This window comes from Alosa alosa, chromosome 12, assembly GCF_017589495.1.
Source record: "Alosa alosa isolate M-15738 ecotype Scorff River chromosome 12, AALO_Geno_1.1, whole genome shotgun sequence".
Lineage (NCBI taxonomy): Eukaryota > Metazoa > Chordata > Actinopteri > Clupeiformes > Clupeidae > Alosa > Alosa alosa.
Window position 1 is genome coordinate 30,567,539 of NC_063200.1, and position 16,205 is coordinate 30,583,743.

Consider the following 16,205-nt stretch of genomic DNA (forward strand, 5'->3'; position numbering starts at 1 on the left):
GGTGGGACTTGATGATGTAACATCCTTCATAGCAGTCTTGAAGGATCCCACCTAAAGTCTACTTAAAACATTATTACATATACTTAAATCTTCTTATGTAATTGGTTACCACAAATGTTTTGAGTACACTGAACTTGTTTGTAGTAGAACTGTTTGGGTTTACAGTGTACAAATAACTGAACTACACAAACTAGTCATATTTCTCTTTAAAAACACAATGTTATTACATTGAACTAACATATTTTGCCACAGCAATGAATTTATCCAACAGAATGTAAGATGAAGATTTGTTTAGATGGTGACAATTGTTGACAACTGTACCCTTACAATTGATAAAACAGATATCATTTCACTAAATCAGTGATTATTATTACATTGGTGCAAAGTTTTTACAGTAACTTTTTTAACCTTCCCACCAATGTAAGAACTTCCTTCAAACGTAATAAATAATTGGGTTATTACGTTGGTGGGAAATTATGAAGTTGTTTGGGAACATTCAGATTTGTATTACGTTGGTGGGAATTTATTATGTTGGTGGATGTTGCAGTGGCTCTTTTATTTTCCATTTATGAGTAACTGAGTAGGCCTACCTTGGGATTTCCCCTGTATTATTCAGTGAGTGTACTGTTTGTAACCGGAAATTCTTGATGACTAAGAGTAGGCCCTGGTGGGCAGCCCTACCCCCTGCCCCTGTCACGTTACGTTATATCTAAGATAATGACATAATGGTTAATTAGTTTCAAGATCTCTAGAAAATAGCATTTTTCTGTGATAATGACATAATTATTTTGAAATATTGTTGTCATTGATACCAAAATAATAGGCTTTGGCTACTGTTCTATAGCATGAGCTATTGCATCATGTTTCAGTGGAACACATGACTACTAAAATAGAGTTGCTAGAGAGAACATCTAGATTTTTGGGTATCACAACATATGACTAAGATGAAGACAGGATGTGTTTTATTTCATCATATCATACGGGTGTGGGAAAACAAGTGTTGTTATCTCGAGATAAAGACATACATAGACCATCTTAGGGCTACCATAAGTAAGGGGATGTTCATGAATAATTCACCAGGGAACTATAAAGACAATTGATGAAGTCCATTGGCTTCATTGGCTGTTAGATGGAGTGAACATAATTCTAAACATCACAAATACCAGCAACATACCAGCAAATAAAGTCAAATTATTACAAGGGCACTTGGAGAGTGCAGAAATGCCCTTGCTGCATTTAGTAAATCTGAGGGTAATGTGTCATTTGTTAGTGATTTTGGTGTTGTTAAACCTTTCCCCAAGGTTTGAATAGGCTTGGTTGTAGATTGGCCACTGTGTGAAATCCCCTACCTATAGCACAAGGAATTTAACATCTTTCCTGTGTATATTTGAAAATGCTTCCCACAAACAAACAACAACAGGCAGGGGCGGCATCTTGTCAAGGACGGCACGAGTGTTGAGAAAAAAAAAAGAAATTGCACAGAAACAGAATAAGGACAACAGTACTCTCTTTTCTTTTTTCCATACTTAGGCAGACCTGGCATTTATCTAAAAAAAAAATGCCATACTTTGAGATCATCAATGCCTCATAGTCCTAGGGTTTTCTTCATTCTTAAGACTAAGATATGTATCCAAAGCAGTTAGAATCATATAAAAAGGAAAACAGAAATGACAAAACTTTATATGATAATATTAATGAAACTTTAAATATGTTAACATTAATAACGACGATGACGACGACTACTACTACTACTACAAATAATGATAATAATTCTAATAAAATAATAAGAATAATAATAACAAGAAGAATGAAAGAAAGTGGCATGCCACAAAAAGATTGTTAATGAAAGCTTTGAAATGGGAAACAAACAATTCCTGACAATATTTGGGATGTGACAATGTAGGTTATTTTTTGTTTTGTTTTATCAGGGCTCCTAAATGGACAATGACACCATGGGCAAAAAAAAATGGTTCTGACACAAGTTCCATCCCAAATATGGGGGAGGCCTTCAGACTCTGAACTGGGAACAGTCTTTTAACTGTTGAGATAAATTAAGAGAGGCAGTCATAGGCAGTGTTATAGATTGTAAACAATAACTTTCTCCTGAAATGAGGCAACCTGTTTAATGTCAGCTGTCTGAGTAAACTCTGGCTTCATCTGACATCCCTGGAAATCCCCAACATCTGCTGAATCGTTATCATCTTCCTAACTGCAGCCGTGTCTGCGAATTGGCAAAAGATGAGAAGCATGAATTGTTCCATGGTTAACTATAGCACCAGTAATTACAGTGCCCTTCACATTTTTTGGCAACCTTGGTAAAAAATGTTGGAAGGGTTATACTGTAAGAAATTCTCCTTTTGATCAATTTGCTTATCAGACTGCAAAAGAAAGATACAAATCCATCAATTTAATTCAAGTAACTTAATTCAGAGAAAAAACAATGCTTTATCAGGAAATAATTATTTTTAACAAAATCCCAGGTGCTATAATTATATTGGCACCTTAGAATGAAAAAAGATTGTATTGAATATTTACCATTTCTATAATGGATAGTTCCGGTCCTTAATTATGATTGGCTAAATCGTGTTCGATGTCATTGTAAAACCTAGCACAGCCCTTCAGGTTACCGCATTTCATTCCATATTACTGCGCTACAAAAATGTATACAAAAATACAAAAGTTAGAGTTGTTGCGTTCCGACGTTGGTTGGCAACCATTTTGATAGAGGAAATATATTTCATGGCGGAAGAATAATTATCTATGAATAAATCGTTACATTCCTCGTTGGTGTGCCTTTATTTTATGAAATCTTTCAATAAATTCAAATGAGGCAAAGGTGTGTTGACCTTAATGGCTGGGAATAGGTATTAAAAAAGAGCTGTTCAACTGAAAATGCCTGAATCTACATTTTAATCAAAAGGAACTGTGCAAAAAAAATACATAGCTGGAATTACAACCCCCGTTTATTTAATAATGCACAATGAGAAGGATGGTAAGGATCCTCAATCCCCAAGGATAAGAAATAAGCATCTTTGGGGTCTAAAAAAAATCAGATGGCAACCTCCATGGCAACAGGTTATTTAGTCCAAAGCGCCTTACAAATAAACAACACAATAGTTAAAATTATCAGTGAACAGTTTTAAAATGTTGGTAAGACTACATTAAGGAACATACAAATAGCAATAATAATCTATAATGTCAATGCAATATCAATGATCAATAGCCTATGAAAATAAACAAATACTATAATATACAAACCATAACTCAAAAGAACCGCTTAATTAACTAAGTGTATGCTGAACAGATATGTCTTTAGACCCCTCTTGAAATACCCAAAACTATCACAGGAATGGAGAGCACTGGGCAACTCATTCCACCAATGAGGAACCACTGAGGGAAAGGGTCTTGAATTTGACCTAGCGTTTATGGCTGGTTGACACAACAGACGCTCATCAGAAGACCGCAGAGGGCGGTTGGGCGTAAAGCTGGATCATAGAATTGAGATAGTAGGGAGCAGATCCAGTAAGTGTCCTATAGGCAGAGATTTCCCTAAGGTGAGAGATTTCAATTTCAATTTTATTCTGGCCACCACAGACAGCCAATGGAGAGTAAAAGCAGTTACATGTGTTCTTTTTGACTGACTAAATAGGCCTATATATATATATAATTGCCTAATGATGAAAATCGCCCCAGAGGTTTTTTATGAGGTTCCAATTGAACACCGTGTCCAGCAGCCACAACTGCAACATGTTACTACTAATGCTGACCTGGATTTCCATTTATTGAATCTGAATAATTTGTTGCAAATTCAACATCAGTGTTCTATTCTTTCCCCCTTGTCGAACCTTTAGGAAACGTTATGGGAATAATGGATATTATTGGATGAAAAATGGATAAAAAATATCCTTTATATATATATTGTATATATTGTATATATTGTATATATTAAGTATCCTTAATATAACCATCATGGAATGTTCCCTAAAGGTATAGTTTTGTGGAACTATTAGGGAACTGTCAGGGAACCACCACAAAACTACCTTGAGGGAACGTCCTAGGAACGTTCCTTAATGGATAAAAAATGTATCCTTAATATAACCATCAGGGAACGTTCCCTAAAGGTATAGTTTTGTGCAACTGTCAGAGAACATTTAACGATGAAGGAACATTCCGGCGCTGTCAGACAACTTTCCTGAACGACCGTGAGGGAATGTTTGCAGCGAATGAGCAGCGAACGTTCCCGCATCCTTCCGCGAACGTTTGCGGAACGTTCCCCGAACCGAAAATTGTTTGCTGGGAACGTTCTACCTGCTCTAATAGCCTATGCACACATCTGTAATGTAAATAGGCCTATACTCAGTAGGCCTAGGTCTAGTGAAGGAAATTTAGCTTTATTTGTTATTAAAATGTGACGATGAGGACCCCAACGATTGGCCTACTTTTCCTTCTCAAACTACGTTGAAATTTCATCTTTAACAGCCCAATTTTCAAAATGTCTCGGGGCGACAAATCCCTGGACCCCAGTAAAAATAAAGACTCTATCTGCAGGGCTAAAGCCCCGAATGCTTTGCACTCCTAGCGACGCCCCTGATGATAAGCTTACCTATGCTAATTATGAAAGCATATCTGAATACTAACAAATTAGTGTTATTAAGACTTAAAGGAACCGTATGTAAGATTGTGGCCAAAACTGGTACTGCAATCACTTTCAAATTACTGTAGAGCGGTGTATCCCCTCCCCCCTGACTGGCAGAGCTGGCAACCGGATCTGGATGCCGAAACACTACTGACTTTGTGATTAGTAGATAGGTGGAGGGTGGCGCATCCGGCCAAAACACAACATGACAACATCAACATCAGTTGAGGGCTGCAACTTCACATTTTAAATGACAATATCCTGGCCGGACTACTGTTGTCAGTGATATAAGTATTTGAAATTAACATGATTTCTTAATGTCTAGTGACATATCAGGGCCATTTTATGATTAATTGAAATACATTTCTTACATATGGTTCCTTTAAAAGACAAACGTTTCCATTAACATCTCCTCAAAAACATTTAATAATCCACATTACAGCCTCACTACAGCCATTACATACATACAGGTAACTGTCGGCCTGCTATTGAGATTATAGGCATAGCACTTGATTTCTAGTGAGTGGTCAGCATTTGAGCAATTATTTGAACAGCCAATCAACTTGGACAGCCCTCTGTGCTGTGTCTAAAAACAAAGTTTTGCTTTTTGAGCACATGGACAGCTAAGATCATGATAATATGCAAAATTTGATATTAAGGACTTTATCTTACACCCGGCGCAACACAAGTCTTGTTCCTATCTTACACCCAAGACATGAATGAATCGCGAGTGATGAATGAATCGCGAGCTGCATGTGGCTTTTTGCCTCCTCTTGTGCGCTTGCGGCTGCTCAACTGATTTTTTATTTTTTAAATATATTTCTGATAAATCAAAATGCATTTAATTATTTGATAGTACGGCCAATAGTTAAACTACCAATAATTAGATTAAAATAATGTTCCCTCAGGTGATGATAGGAATCTAGCCCCCCCAAAAACATAAGCAGATATATTTCTTTCTTTAGCCAGGGTTAATGCTACTGCGATCAGGAAAACATAGCCTGAAGCTAAGCGCAAATAGAAAGAGAAACACAGGACATTCAAAAGATGGATTTGTCTTCATAACGTGGATTTGTAGCATAACGGGTCTGTAACCAAACTAACACAGTTAAAAAACGTGTTCTACACATTAGTTTCGTACTTGGTATGCCAGACTTAACTGATACATAAAGCTTCAAACCTGAACATTTCTCAAGACTTTTCCAAAAGACCCGACCTTCACAGGGATGGATTACTGCACGGGCCAACCGGCCAGGCCCAGGCCCAGGCCCCCAAGAGGTCAGGGGGACCTGAAGCCCAAGCCTTTGCATGGAGTCATTGCCTCAATATCAACAAATCAGGATGTAGGCTATGAATCTGATTGAATTTAGTATTGGCCATCCCCAAAATGCACCAGAATACAGGAAATCACATCAAACAAATGAAAAAAATTGGGAGGACCCCCAAACCCCCCCTCCCACATATGCGACAATTAGTAGGGGGCCCTTAATACATCTGGGCCCAGGGGCCCAAAAGTTCATAATCCATCCATGGACCTTCACAAGTAGAAGGTAAAGGTAGGCTATATTAACGTCAGTCAGAGAAGCAGACTTGTTTTCTTTTTGTTAATTTTCTTTTCGAAAACTAATGGAATACATTGCCATATCAGTTGTTATATTGGAGCATCGCTCATGCTAATAAGTCATTCAGTGAGGGGGGATTTGTGTTGGTCTCAGATATTTTTGTTGGTGGCTACCTTGCTACACATTCCTGAAAAGGATCATTTGTAGCATCTTCCAAGTGTCTCACTTTAAATGAAAAAGAGAAGAGCTATTTATACCGTCATTTATTCAGTCAGTTCAGTCATTCAGTCATTGTTTCAGTGTGTTTTAGGCGGCTCTCTTTTAAGTGGGGTGGAATTTGTTTTGGCTCTGCATACTGGATTGGTTAGCCACCTCGGCATTGTTATTTAGAAAGATGAGTTTTCTACTTGGAGAAAACGACAAAAAACGACACAGAGCAGTCACAGAAACCACATCTTAGACCCTTTCAACTGCATAAACATGTACATTCCTAAATCATTTCTGGTGACTGACACATCATTCTAGCCTAGAAATCTAGACGCACCCTAGCGGCAGCAAATTAATTTGCTCAGCCTGTACGTCTAGTATCAAACCATAGGGATTTCTATTGGCTGACGCCGTGGACTTCATCCAATCACAGCTCTATTTTGTTAGAGCCGCTTAAAGGCGGCTTAACAGGATAACGACAGTCCTGCGACGGTGAACAACAAGGAAGGTGGCTATGGCGAAGAGCGGTTGTTTGAATCGGCGTTGGCGTCAGCTTTGGAGGAGTTGGACTTGTGCTTTTCTTTGAAAGTTGAGCAACACAATGCACTTAAGTCATTCCTTTCGAAGAAGGATGTATTTGCTGTACTAACCGGATACGGATATGGTCGTAGCGCTGGCCTATTGCATGCCTAGGCAGTTTGAAAGACAATTCTCTGCCCGCCCCTTGGATTAAGCTATGTGAATGGTTCGATTCCAGACTATACATTTCAATGATATAGGATGGCCCGCCAGGCTAACATCATTCAGCATAACTTGGAGACAAACAAATACACAAACTACAAACAAACTAGTAGTAATATAATTTACCTATACTTTTTTAAAGAAACATAAAACATGGCCTGAACTTTTTACCTGCAAGATAATCCTCAGTCACTCCAGTAGCATGGATGAAGCATTTCCAGCCTGGCAATGAAACATTTGGGGGATTTTAACAGAATACACTGGGGAAATTTCACATTATTAAAATAATAGATTTTTTTTTATACGTTTTCTTTTCTACTTAAGCCCAACAATTTTTATTCTGAGCATTTCCAGTAATAATATAACTCTAGACTCAGACTAACATAAAGTAGCCTACTGAGGATAATTTACTACTTCTGACAATAGTCAGAACGACCAAATTTTGCAGCTTACCCGAAAGTTCACTTTGCTGCACACTGCAGAGATAAGTCTGCCTCAAGATCTGGTTTGGCCTCGGTGACCTTGTCGCAGTTGCCATCTCGTTGGAGGGAGCCTTTCGCGGTGGATTGTCCATCCGGGTTATTTATGCTGCCCTCCGCAGCGTCGCATTCTACATGTAGCCAAGGATGCTCCAAACACTCAACAACTTTAAGACGCTTCTTTGGATCAGGATGAAGTATCCTGTAAATAAGGTCTTTGCACAGGGGCGATATTACTATTGACTTGGGAAATGTCAACCGATGCTTTTTTTTGATCTTTGATCATTCTCTTGACGTTTGAGTCATCGAATGGCATGGATCCGCATACCATAACGAACAAAACGATACCCATGCTCCAGACGTCGTAAAGTTTAGGGTCATAAGGAATGCCTTGTAGCACTTCAGGTGCAGCGTAGCCCTCAGAGCCACAGAACGTTTTACTGAGCTCCATCGCTCCATCACTGTCGGTGAGCCTCCGACTGAATCCAAAATCAGCTATCTTCAAATTAAAATCTTTGTCCAGGAGTAGATTTTCGCATTTGATGTCTCGATGAACTATGTCCTGGTCATGGATAAATTTAATCGCTCTCGCCATCTGACGGAAAAGTTTCTTGCAGAATTCTGGTGGTAACGCACCTCGGAATTCGATGAATTCCAGCAGGGTGCCTTGCACGCCGAGCTCCATCACCATGTACACCTTCCCACTTGAGGTTTCAAATATTTCATAGGTTTTCACGATGTTCCTGTGGTTCAGGCATGCCAGGATATCAAGTTCACGGGGTAGGAAATTGTCCAAGAAGTCTTTGGGTGCCCTCTGCTTGTTGATTATCTTAACAGCGACATTCATTTTAAGACGGTCAGAATAAGCTGATTTGACCTTTGCATAAGACCCTTCCCCTATACTAATACCTTGGGTATAGCCCCGTTTTTTCAAAACCTGGGAATCGTCCATGGTGGGGCACCTGCGATGGATGCTTGGTCCTGACAACTGGGAATGACACTCAGATTTAAGATGACAACAAAGACAGTTGAAATTACTTGCTCTTAATTCAGTTTAACCCATTCTGATGTTTACATGACGTAGGATATTGAACACTACACGTCATAACTGACTGTTGAACTGTGAAACAGAGATGGAGGGAAGTCGGACAAATTGAATGCATCAAATTTTAAAACTCTTTCATTGTCTTTATGTTGGCTAAAATTTTAGCGATTGTCATCAATTTGTGCATTGGCATTTTGTGTTAACTGTATTTGTTACTATTGTATAAATTATTGTATTTGCATCCACTTGTATTTGTTTTATTTGATTAATCTATCAATGGCAACCGACAACTAGTGGTTCCAATGCCAATTATAATTATATTAATGACTAGATATTGTAGCAGGTTGAAATGTAGGCCATAACCTCATCACCAAATAATGGACCCCATGCTCCTATGCTAGAGCACTGCCAATGCCAGTTGTAATCTGTTTGTGTCTGCTTATGCAAGATTGATGTAGGCCTACATAAGTTATTGCATTTTTGTATAAATATAATATAAGCATTGTATAAGCCATTGTGTTTAGGGGTTAAAAAATTCCCATTAGTGGAATTTGCACAAAACGTGCCTTACCCAAAGTGAAATATGAAACAACTTAACAGCATTTTCTGGCCATCACCCAACAGTCATTTTGAATGTAACGGTGGCATATTTCGGAGGGAAATTCACACACTCGAGAGTCTGCGGTTTGTTGAATTGGTACAATGAGAAATGTGTTTTTAAGTTGCCATGGTATTGGATTTGAAAGTAAATAAGTGATTAATCTTTTTTTATTTTCTGAAGGAAATACAAGTGCAGGCAAAGCAAAAGGTTAAAAGGTTATTTAAATTGCATGATGTAATTCAGTGCATTTACAGTTTGAATGAGGATACAGAAAAATAAGAAATTAGTAGTTTTCAGTGATAGCTCAAGTGTCCTTTACAAGACCTGTGCAACATAATTTTAACCAAGTTTATACATTAAGCAGTTCAAATTCCGTTAAACGCAGAAAGATCCTGGAAGAATAATTAGAAAAATAAGAAGACTCTGTATAACAGACATTGCTTTGCTTTGCATACATTTGTAATACAAATAATAAGAAGACACTGTATCACAATACACATTGCTTTGCATGCACTGTAATAAAAATAAGACTCTGTATACAATACACATTGCTTTGCATGCTCTGTAAATTAATTTTCTAAATTTTCTTTGTAATATTAAGCTGTGAATATAATGAAGATTGTTTGTTTATGGATCTCTTAATTTATAGTAAGTAAAAGTAAGTAAAGTTTATTTTCAGATCACATTTAACCACAGCTTGCACTGACCAAAGTGCTGTACATAGTGCATTAGCTAAAGAATAATACACATAAAACAAAATAAAATAGATAAGTAAATGAATACACATACAGATCAGTGATTTAAGCTAAGACAACATCAATAGACAACACTTAATTACAGACATAATAGGGTAAGACGATTAAAACACAGGGAAGGCCAATGTAAAAAGGTGCGTTTTGAGCCTGATTTTGAATAGTGTAATTGAAGGGGCATTTCTGATGTCAAGTGGCAGTTGGTTCCACAGTTGAGGGGCAGCAACAGAAAAGGCTTTCACCTTTGTCACCTTTTTGCTGGATGATCTGAGGGACCTGGGGGCTACATGGTGATGAAGGATATCAACTATGTAGCTGAGGGCCAGATCATGAAGATCCTTAAAAATTAACAGCAGTATTTTAAATTGTATCCTTGACTGGACTGGAAGCCAGTGCAAGGAGGCTAGGACAGGTGTAATGCTTTTTTGTGTTGGTGAGCAGCCTAGCTGCTGCATTTTGGACCATCTGAAGCCGTGCCACCAGTGTCAGAGGGAGACCAAAGTAGAGAGAGTTACAACAGTCTAAACGGGAGGTTATGAAAGTGTGGATGACTTCTTTCAGATCATTATATGATAGAACAGACTTGAATTTGGAGATTATTCTTAATTGATAAAAACTATGGAACTAATTGGCTCTGAATAGGGCTCAATCAGAGTCCACATTTGTACCCTTCTTGAGTTAACAAATATTTGTGTAAATCATTTAAAATTACATTTGTGTATGACATTGGCTGTATTGAATTCAGTGGTGGACGAAGTACACACATCCTATACTTGAGTGAAAGTAGAGATACACATAGTTAAATGTTACTCCAGTAAAAGTAGAAGTCCTCCTTTTACACTTCCAGTGGAAGTACTTTTACTTTCGATACTTAACAAATACTGTTGCATTTACTATTGTTGAAATGATTTGGCACAGACAGGCATTTATTGAGCCTTTCTCATTCATTCAAGGACAAAATCAATTGTAGTAGAAATAACTAAAAACAAACTAATGTGATGTCTCATCGTAAATACTTCAAAGTAACCACTTTTTGCTTTGTTGAATGCTCCACTTTTGGAACAGTTTGCAGACAGTTTGTCCAACGACCCACATGCACTGAATTCAAGCCACGGTACACTGAAGACAGTAAAGCATGGTGGTGCACAATTCATGTTATGGCGATGTTTCTCATACTGTGGTGTTGGACCTATTTATCGCACACCAGAGATCATGGATCAGTTTCAATACATCAACATATTTGAAGAGGTCATGCCAGGGCCCGAATGATCTTTTTGTCTTTAAGGGGGTCTCTCTATCTCATAAAAAGTTGGCACACCCCGCGCATAGCCTAACAAGGCGATACAATTACTTTAAATAGCCGAGGCTTTTAGGCGCTTTTGCGCAGTAGCCTATATGCGCACGATAGGCTAGACACACGCACACAATAGACAGAGATTTTTCATAGAAATTGATTCCTTTTAATTCATTTCAACATATTATTGATTGTAATATTCCATATTTAATTTTAATTTCACAATACAAAGATAGACTAAATTTTACTCTAAGTGCCAATTTCACAACGTAGGCTAACTCATTTGAAGCAGACCACCGTCTCAGATAGGCTATCCTCAGTGTCAAACACAATAATGCATGTAGTATAACTTATACACAGGGAAAATGCACTAACTGGCAGAAAATAATAAAGCCATTGCAGCCAAACTATGTTCTAGTATTATAGGCTAATGTGCACATAGGAACAACAGTTGGGCGTTCAGTCGTCTCGTGTGTTGAACCGTGGGAATAAATAGACGAACAATTTTGGAATTTGCACTGAGATGTTGTCGGGTAGCCATTGAATAGGCTATTCTGCCATCAGAGATTGCTAACAGGTGTTTCAAAATATCTGGGAACTTTCCGGAGCTCTGAATGACAGAGGATAGCTACAGATCAGTTCACAGAATCATTGAAGTAAGCGAGTGCTGTCAAATCGATCGCATGCAGTTTGCTCTTATAGTCTAGTGGTGTGGTGGTGAAGTGTCATCATGCTGCGTTCAAGAGCGTAGGGTAGGTCTGTCCCGTATTAGCCTATATTTTAATTTCACGTCTGTAATGGTAAGAGATCGAACAGGGATAGATAATGAGCGGTTGTTTAAGATTAAATTACAATGCCAGACACCTTCAGATATCAGAGACCCCCTCAGATTTTTGACTTTGTTGCTTTCATGGGAACCAGTCCTCACTCTGTGGGAGCTCGGCTCCCTCTGGCTCCCACGTAATTCGAGCACTGGGTCATGCTGTTTTATGCTGAAGAGGAAATGCCTTTGAAATGGGTGTTTCAACAAGACAATGACCCAAAACACACTGTAAGCAAGCAAAGTCTTGGTTCTAGACGAACAAGATTGACTTAGGGACTGTACGATATTTATCGGGGGGGGGGTAAAATGATAGGGTTAAAAATTTTCTGCCTGGCCCTCCCCCCTGGTCAAATTTTTTTTCCAGGGGCCTCTCCCCGGCTCCAAAAAATTCTCCCATAGGCCTCCCCCCTACGTGGATCAAATAAAACTGGTCGAAAAATGGCGAAAAATGGCAAAAAATGGCACATACACACACACACAGGTACACACCAGTGTTGCGCGGGTTTGGTCACAAGTGGTCATAACATATCTTTCTTTCGAAAACAGAAATGGTGAGGCAAGGTAGGCAAGAGAGATACATTGCTGGTCAAAACGTTAGCGTAAGAACTGGTTTAGAATGCTGAATGAAGCACAAAGCTTTACGTTAACACATCCACTGTTTAAAGTCACAAACACAACGAACTAAGGTAACTTTTATGCATGCGCGAACCTATACATACCGGTAGATATGGCTGTGTAGTCTGTGCCATAACATTATTCCTGCAGGCTGCCTGTTTTGGCTGTCATACTTTTAAATGGCTTCGCAAGAAGTAGGCCTACATAAACCATAACTTGTACTACTGTCATCTTCTTTAAAAACTTTTCCCAATATTTCCTATAGCCTATATCGCTTTTCCTGAAGGGGTGTCTTTATTATTTAAACTCGCGTCTTCAGCTTTTTTACTGTTGACTTTAGCCTACTGTATTGATGCTAGCCTTCTCGTGATATTTTAAGTAGGCCTATTTGTAGAAAATATATATTTAATTAATTTTAACTGACCCGCCCGCAAATGACCCGAATATCATTAAAATATTTTGTTTATGACTCATAACCGGGGTGACCGCGGTCATCCGCGGGCGACCGCTCAATTTCGGGCAGACCGCGCAACACTGCTAGACGCTATGTTTAAAAACCTGCAAGCTTACGAGGGGGTTGTGGGAGATTCAGGTAGGGTTGCGACTTTTTGGACTCGCCCACTCTGTCAAAGAGACGTGAATCATGTTTTGGCCTAGCCTAGAAATCTAGACGCACCCTAGTGGCGGCAAATTAATTTGCTCAGCCTGTACGTCTAGTATCAAACCATAGGGATTTCTATTGGCTGGCCGTGGACGTCATCCAATCACAGCGCTCTATTTTGTTAGAGAGTCTTAAGGCGGGCTTAACAGGATGGCGACAGTCCTGTGACGGTAAACAACAAGGAAGGTGGCTATGGCGAACGAAGAGCAGTTGTTTGAATCGGCGTTGGCGTCAACTTTGGAGGAGTTGGACTTGTGCTTTTCTTTGAAAGTTGAGCAACACAATGCACTTAAGTCATTCTATTCGAAGAAGGATGTATTTGCCGTTTTGCCGACCGGATACGGATGGTCGTAGCGCTGGGCTGGCCTATTGCATGCCTAGGCAGTTTGAAAGACAATTCTCTGCCCGCCCCTTGGATTAAGCGAGGTGAATGGCTCGATTCCAGACTATACATTTCAATAGGATGGCCCGTCAGGCTAGTTTTGGCCTACAAACCTTTTAAAATATCGAAAACGGATCATTGATCAGGGAAAAAAAATATAATGGATCAGGAAAAAATAATTTTCCTCGGCCCTCCCCCCAGGCCAAAAAAAATTCTCCTGGGCCTTCCCCTAATTTCCCCGGTAAATATCGTACAGTCCCTTATGGAGTGGCCAGCCCGATCCCCAGACCTCAATCCTAGAAAACTTGTGGGGTGACATCAAAAATGCTGTTTCTCAGGCAAAACCCATAAATGGAGAGGAATTGTGGAATGTAGTTCAATCGTCCTGGGCTGGAATACCTGTTCACAAGTGCCAGTAGTTGGTCGACTCCATGCAACACAGATGTGAAGCAATTCTCAGAAATAATGGTAATGCAACTAGATATTAGTGCAGTGATTCAAAGTAAAGCGAAATCTTGAGACATTTTTCAGTTTATACAGTAAATGTTTGAGTTTGTAAAGAAAAATGCAAACACTGTTATTTTTTTTATAACAGCCTAACATTCCTTTTTCTTCACTTTCTGTAAAGGTATAACACAAACTTGATCAATTTTGGTCATGTTTTGATTTGAAATTTATAGTTTTTCTCAGTCGCTTTGGTGCTTTTCTCAGGTCAGAATCAAAAAATTCTCATAACTATTAGTTCAACCTCCACAACATTCAGTCATTTGTGCACATCATAGTAGCAATTTCTCCTTCCTCTGAACAAATTGCAAATGCTTTTGAACATGTATCAGTTGCTTTGTCATATCAGTCAAAATTAACTACAAATTAACTACGATGCTGAATAGTCGTTCCCAATAAAACTAATAGTCTTCATTTCATTGCTTGAGTCATTACATACAAAATTGGTGAACTAGTTATCAAATTCTGTCACAATGCTGTAGAATTGCAAAGAGCATACAGTAAAACTGTGAAACGTACATATTCAGTGTCTTGTACTCACTTACTCCCCTAACTACAGCAATTTGTAACTTTACTAGTTTTCAAATGGTTGTACAAGTATGTATAGTGCTGTCTTGAGCATTTTCAGGTAGTGTCACCGAGTTCTGACCTTTTTTTGCATGGGAAAACACTGAAAGCATAAACTGTCGTAATGAAAACATGACAAAGCCATTTGACTATCTTGTTCATAAACGATGGTGTCAAGACTTCTCATTTTGATGACACTGGCAGTTTCATTGACATAAATACTTGCTTTTGAAGAATGGACTATCCATTTTGAGCAAGTGACATGCTTTTGCAGGTTATCCACTAGGTTTTGCAGTTTGCACTAATTGTTTTGAGAAATGCACTAACTGCTGTGCATGTTAATAGTGATGTGAGAAAAGCACCTGAGAAAAGCGACTGAGAAAAACTGTAATGTGCAGTGCATTGATATTATGGAATTAACAGCCATTCTAAGGATTTTGAGCTTTATTCAATTTTTTAAAACACACTGCTATTATTCTGCACATAACTGTATAATGGTATCTGTGGGATAAATTGTAGTTTTGGCCATATTGTGTTACGCATAGAGGAAGTAAAAGTTGACATTTTACTCAGCTAAAGTGCCACATGGTGGCCTTAATGTGAATTACAAGTGTTTTTTAAACCGCAGCAGTTGTCTATGCTGCTCTGCAGACGTTGAGTGATTTCCATGTTTTGGGAGCCCTCAATGTGATCATATACGGGCGTCTTGCCAAAAGGTGTCTGTAAAAATAATTTATTGATGATGAGTTGATAATCATGAGGTGCAAATAGATTATGTTTTTCTTTTATTATAAGGAACTTAAAAGACAGACGTAGAAGAATTTGCATGTAAGTGGCTGTTGATTGATGTGACTGATCTTTTTGGTTTTGTTATTGTTTTACTTTTTGTGTGATTTTACATGCACAGGGTGGTGCTGTTGTGACAGTCAAATTTCCTTGGGAATGAATGAAATATTTTGCATCTTCTACACATACTTATTAACTGTCTATGGAAGATACGTCAGGTCATTGGCATGCACTGTGGGTCCTTCTCACTGCCATACCGTGAGGGAGCCCACAGAGTGCCCCTCTCAGCATCTCCCTCCTCTTAATGCTGCCTGCCCAGCAAACCATGCAGAGAACGTTGATGGCAGTCCACAGGCAAAGCGTCAGCAAGAGTTTCCTACAGACAAATGACAAGGTGCGGCCCCTCAGCCTGACATGATGAGGTCCATCTTAGCTCTGTCAGCTTGTCTCTCAGTAGGAGGGACTGCATGGTGTTGAAGGTGCTGGAGAAGTTAAAGACCATAATCCTCACAGCACTGTTCCCCCGGTCCAGCTGAGAGTGTAACAATAG

General features: G+C 38.9%; 1 pseudogene; it reads right to left on the bottom strand.

Annotated features, from left to right (window-relative positions):
- Nucleotides 1-1,954: 1,954 nt before the first annotated feature.
- LOC125304901 lies at nucleotides 1,955-8,657 on the bottom strand (annotated as a pseudogene).
- Between the last annotated feature and the right edge of the window lie 7,548 nt (nucleotides 8,658-16,205).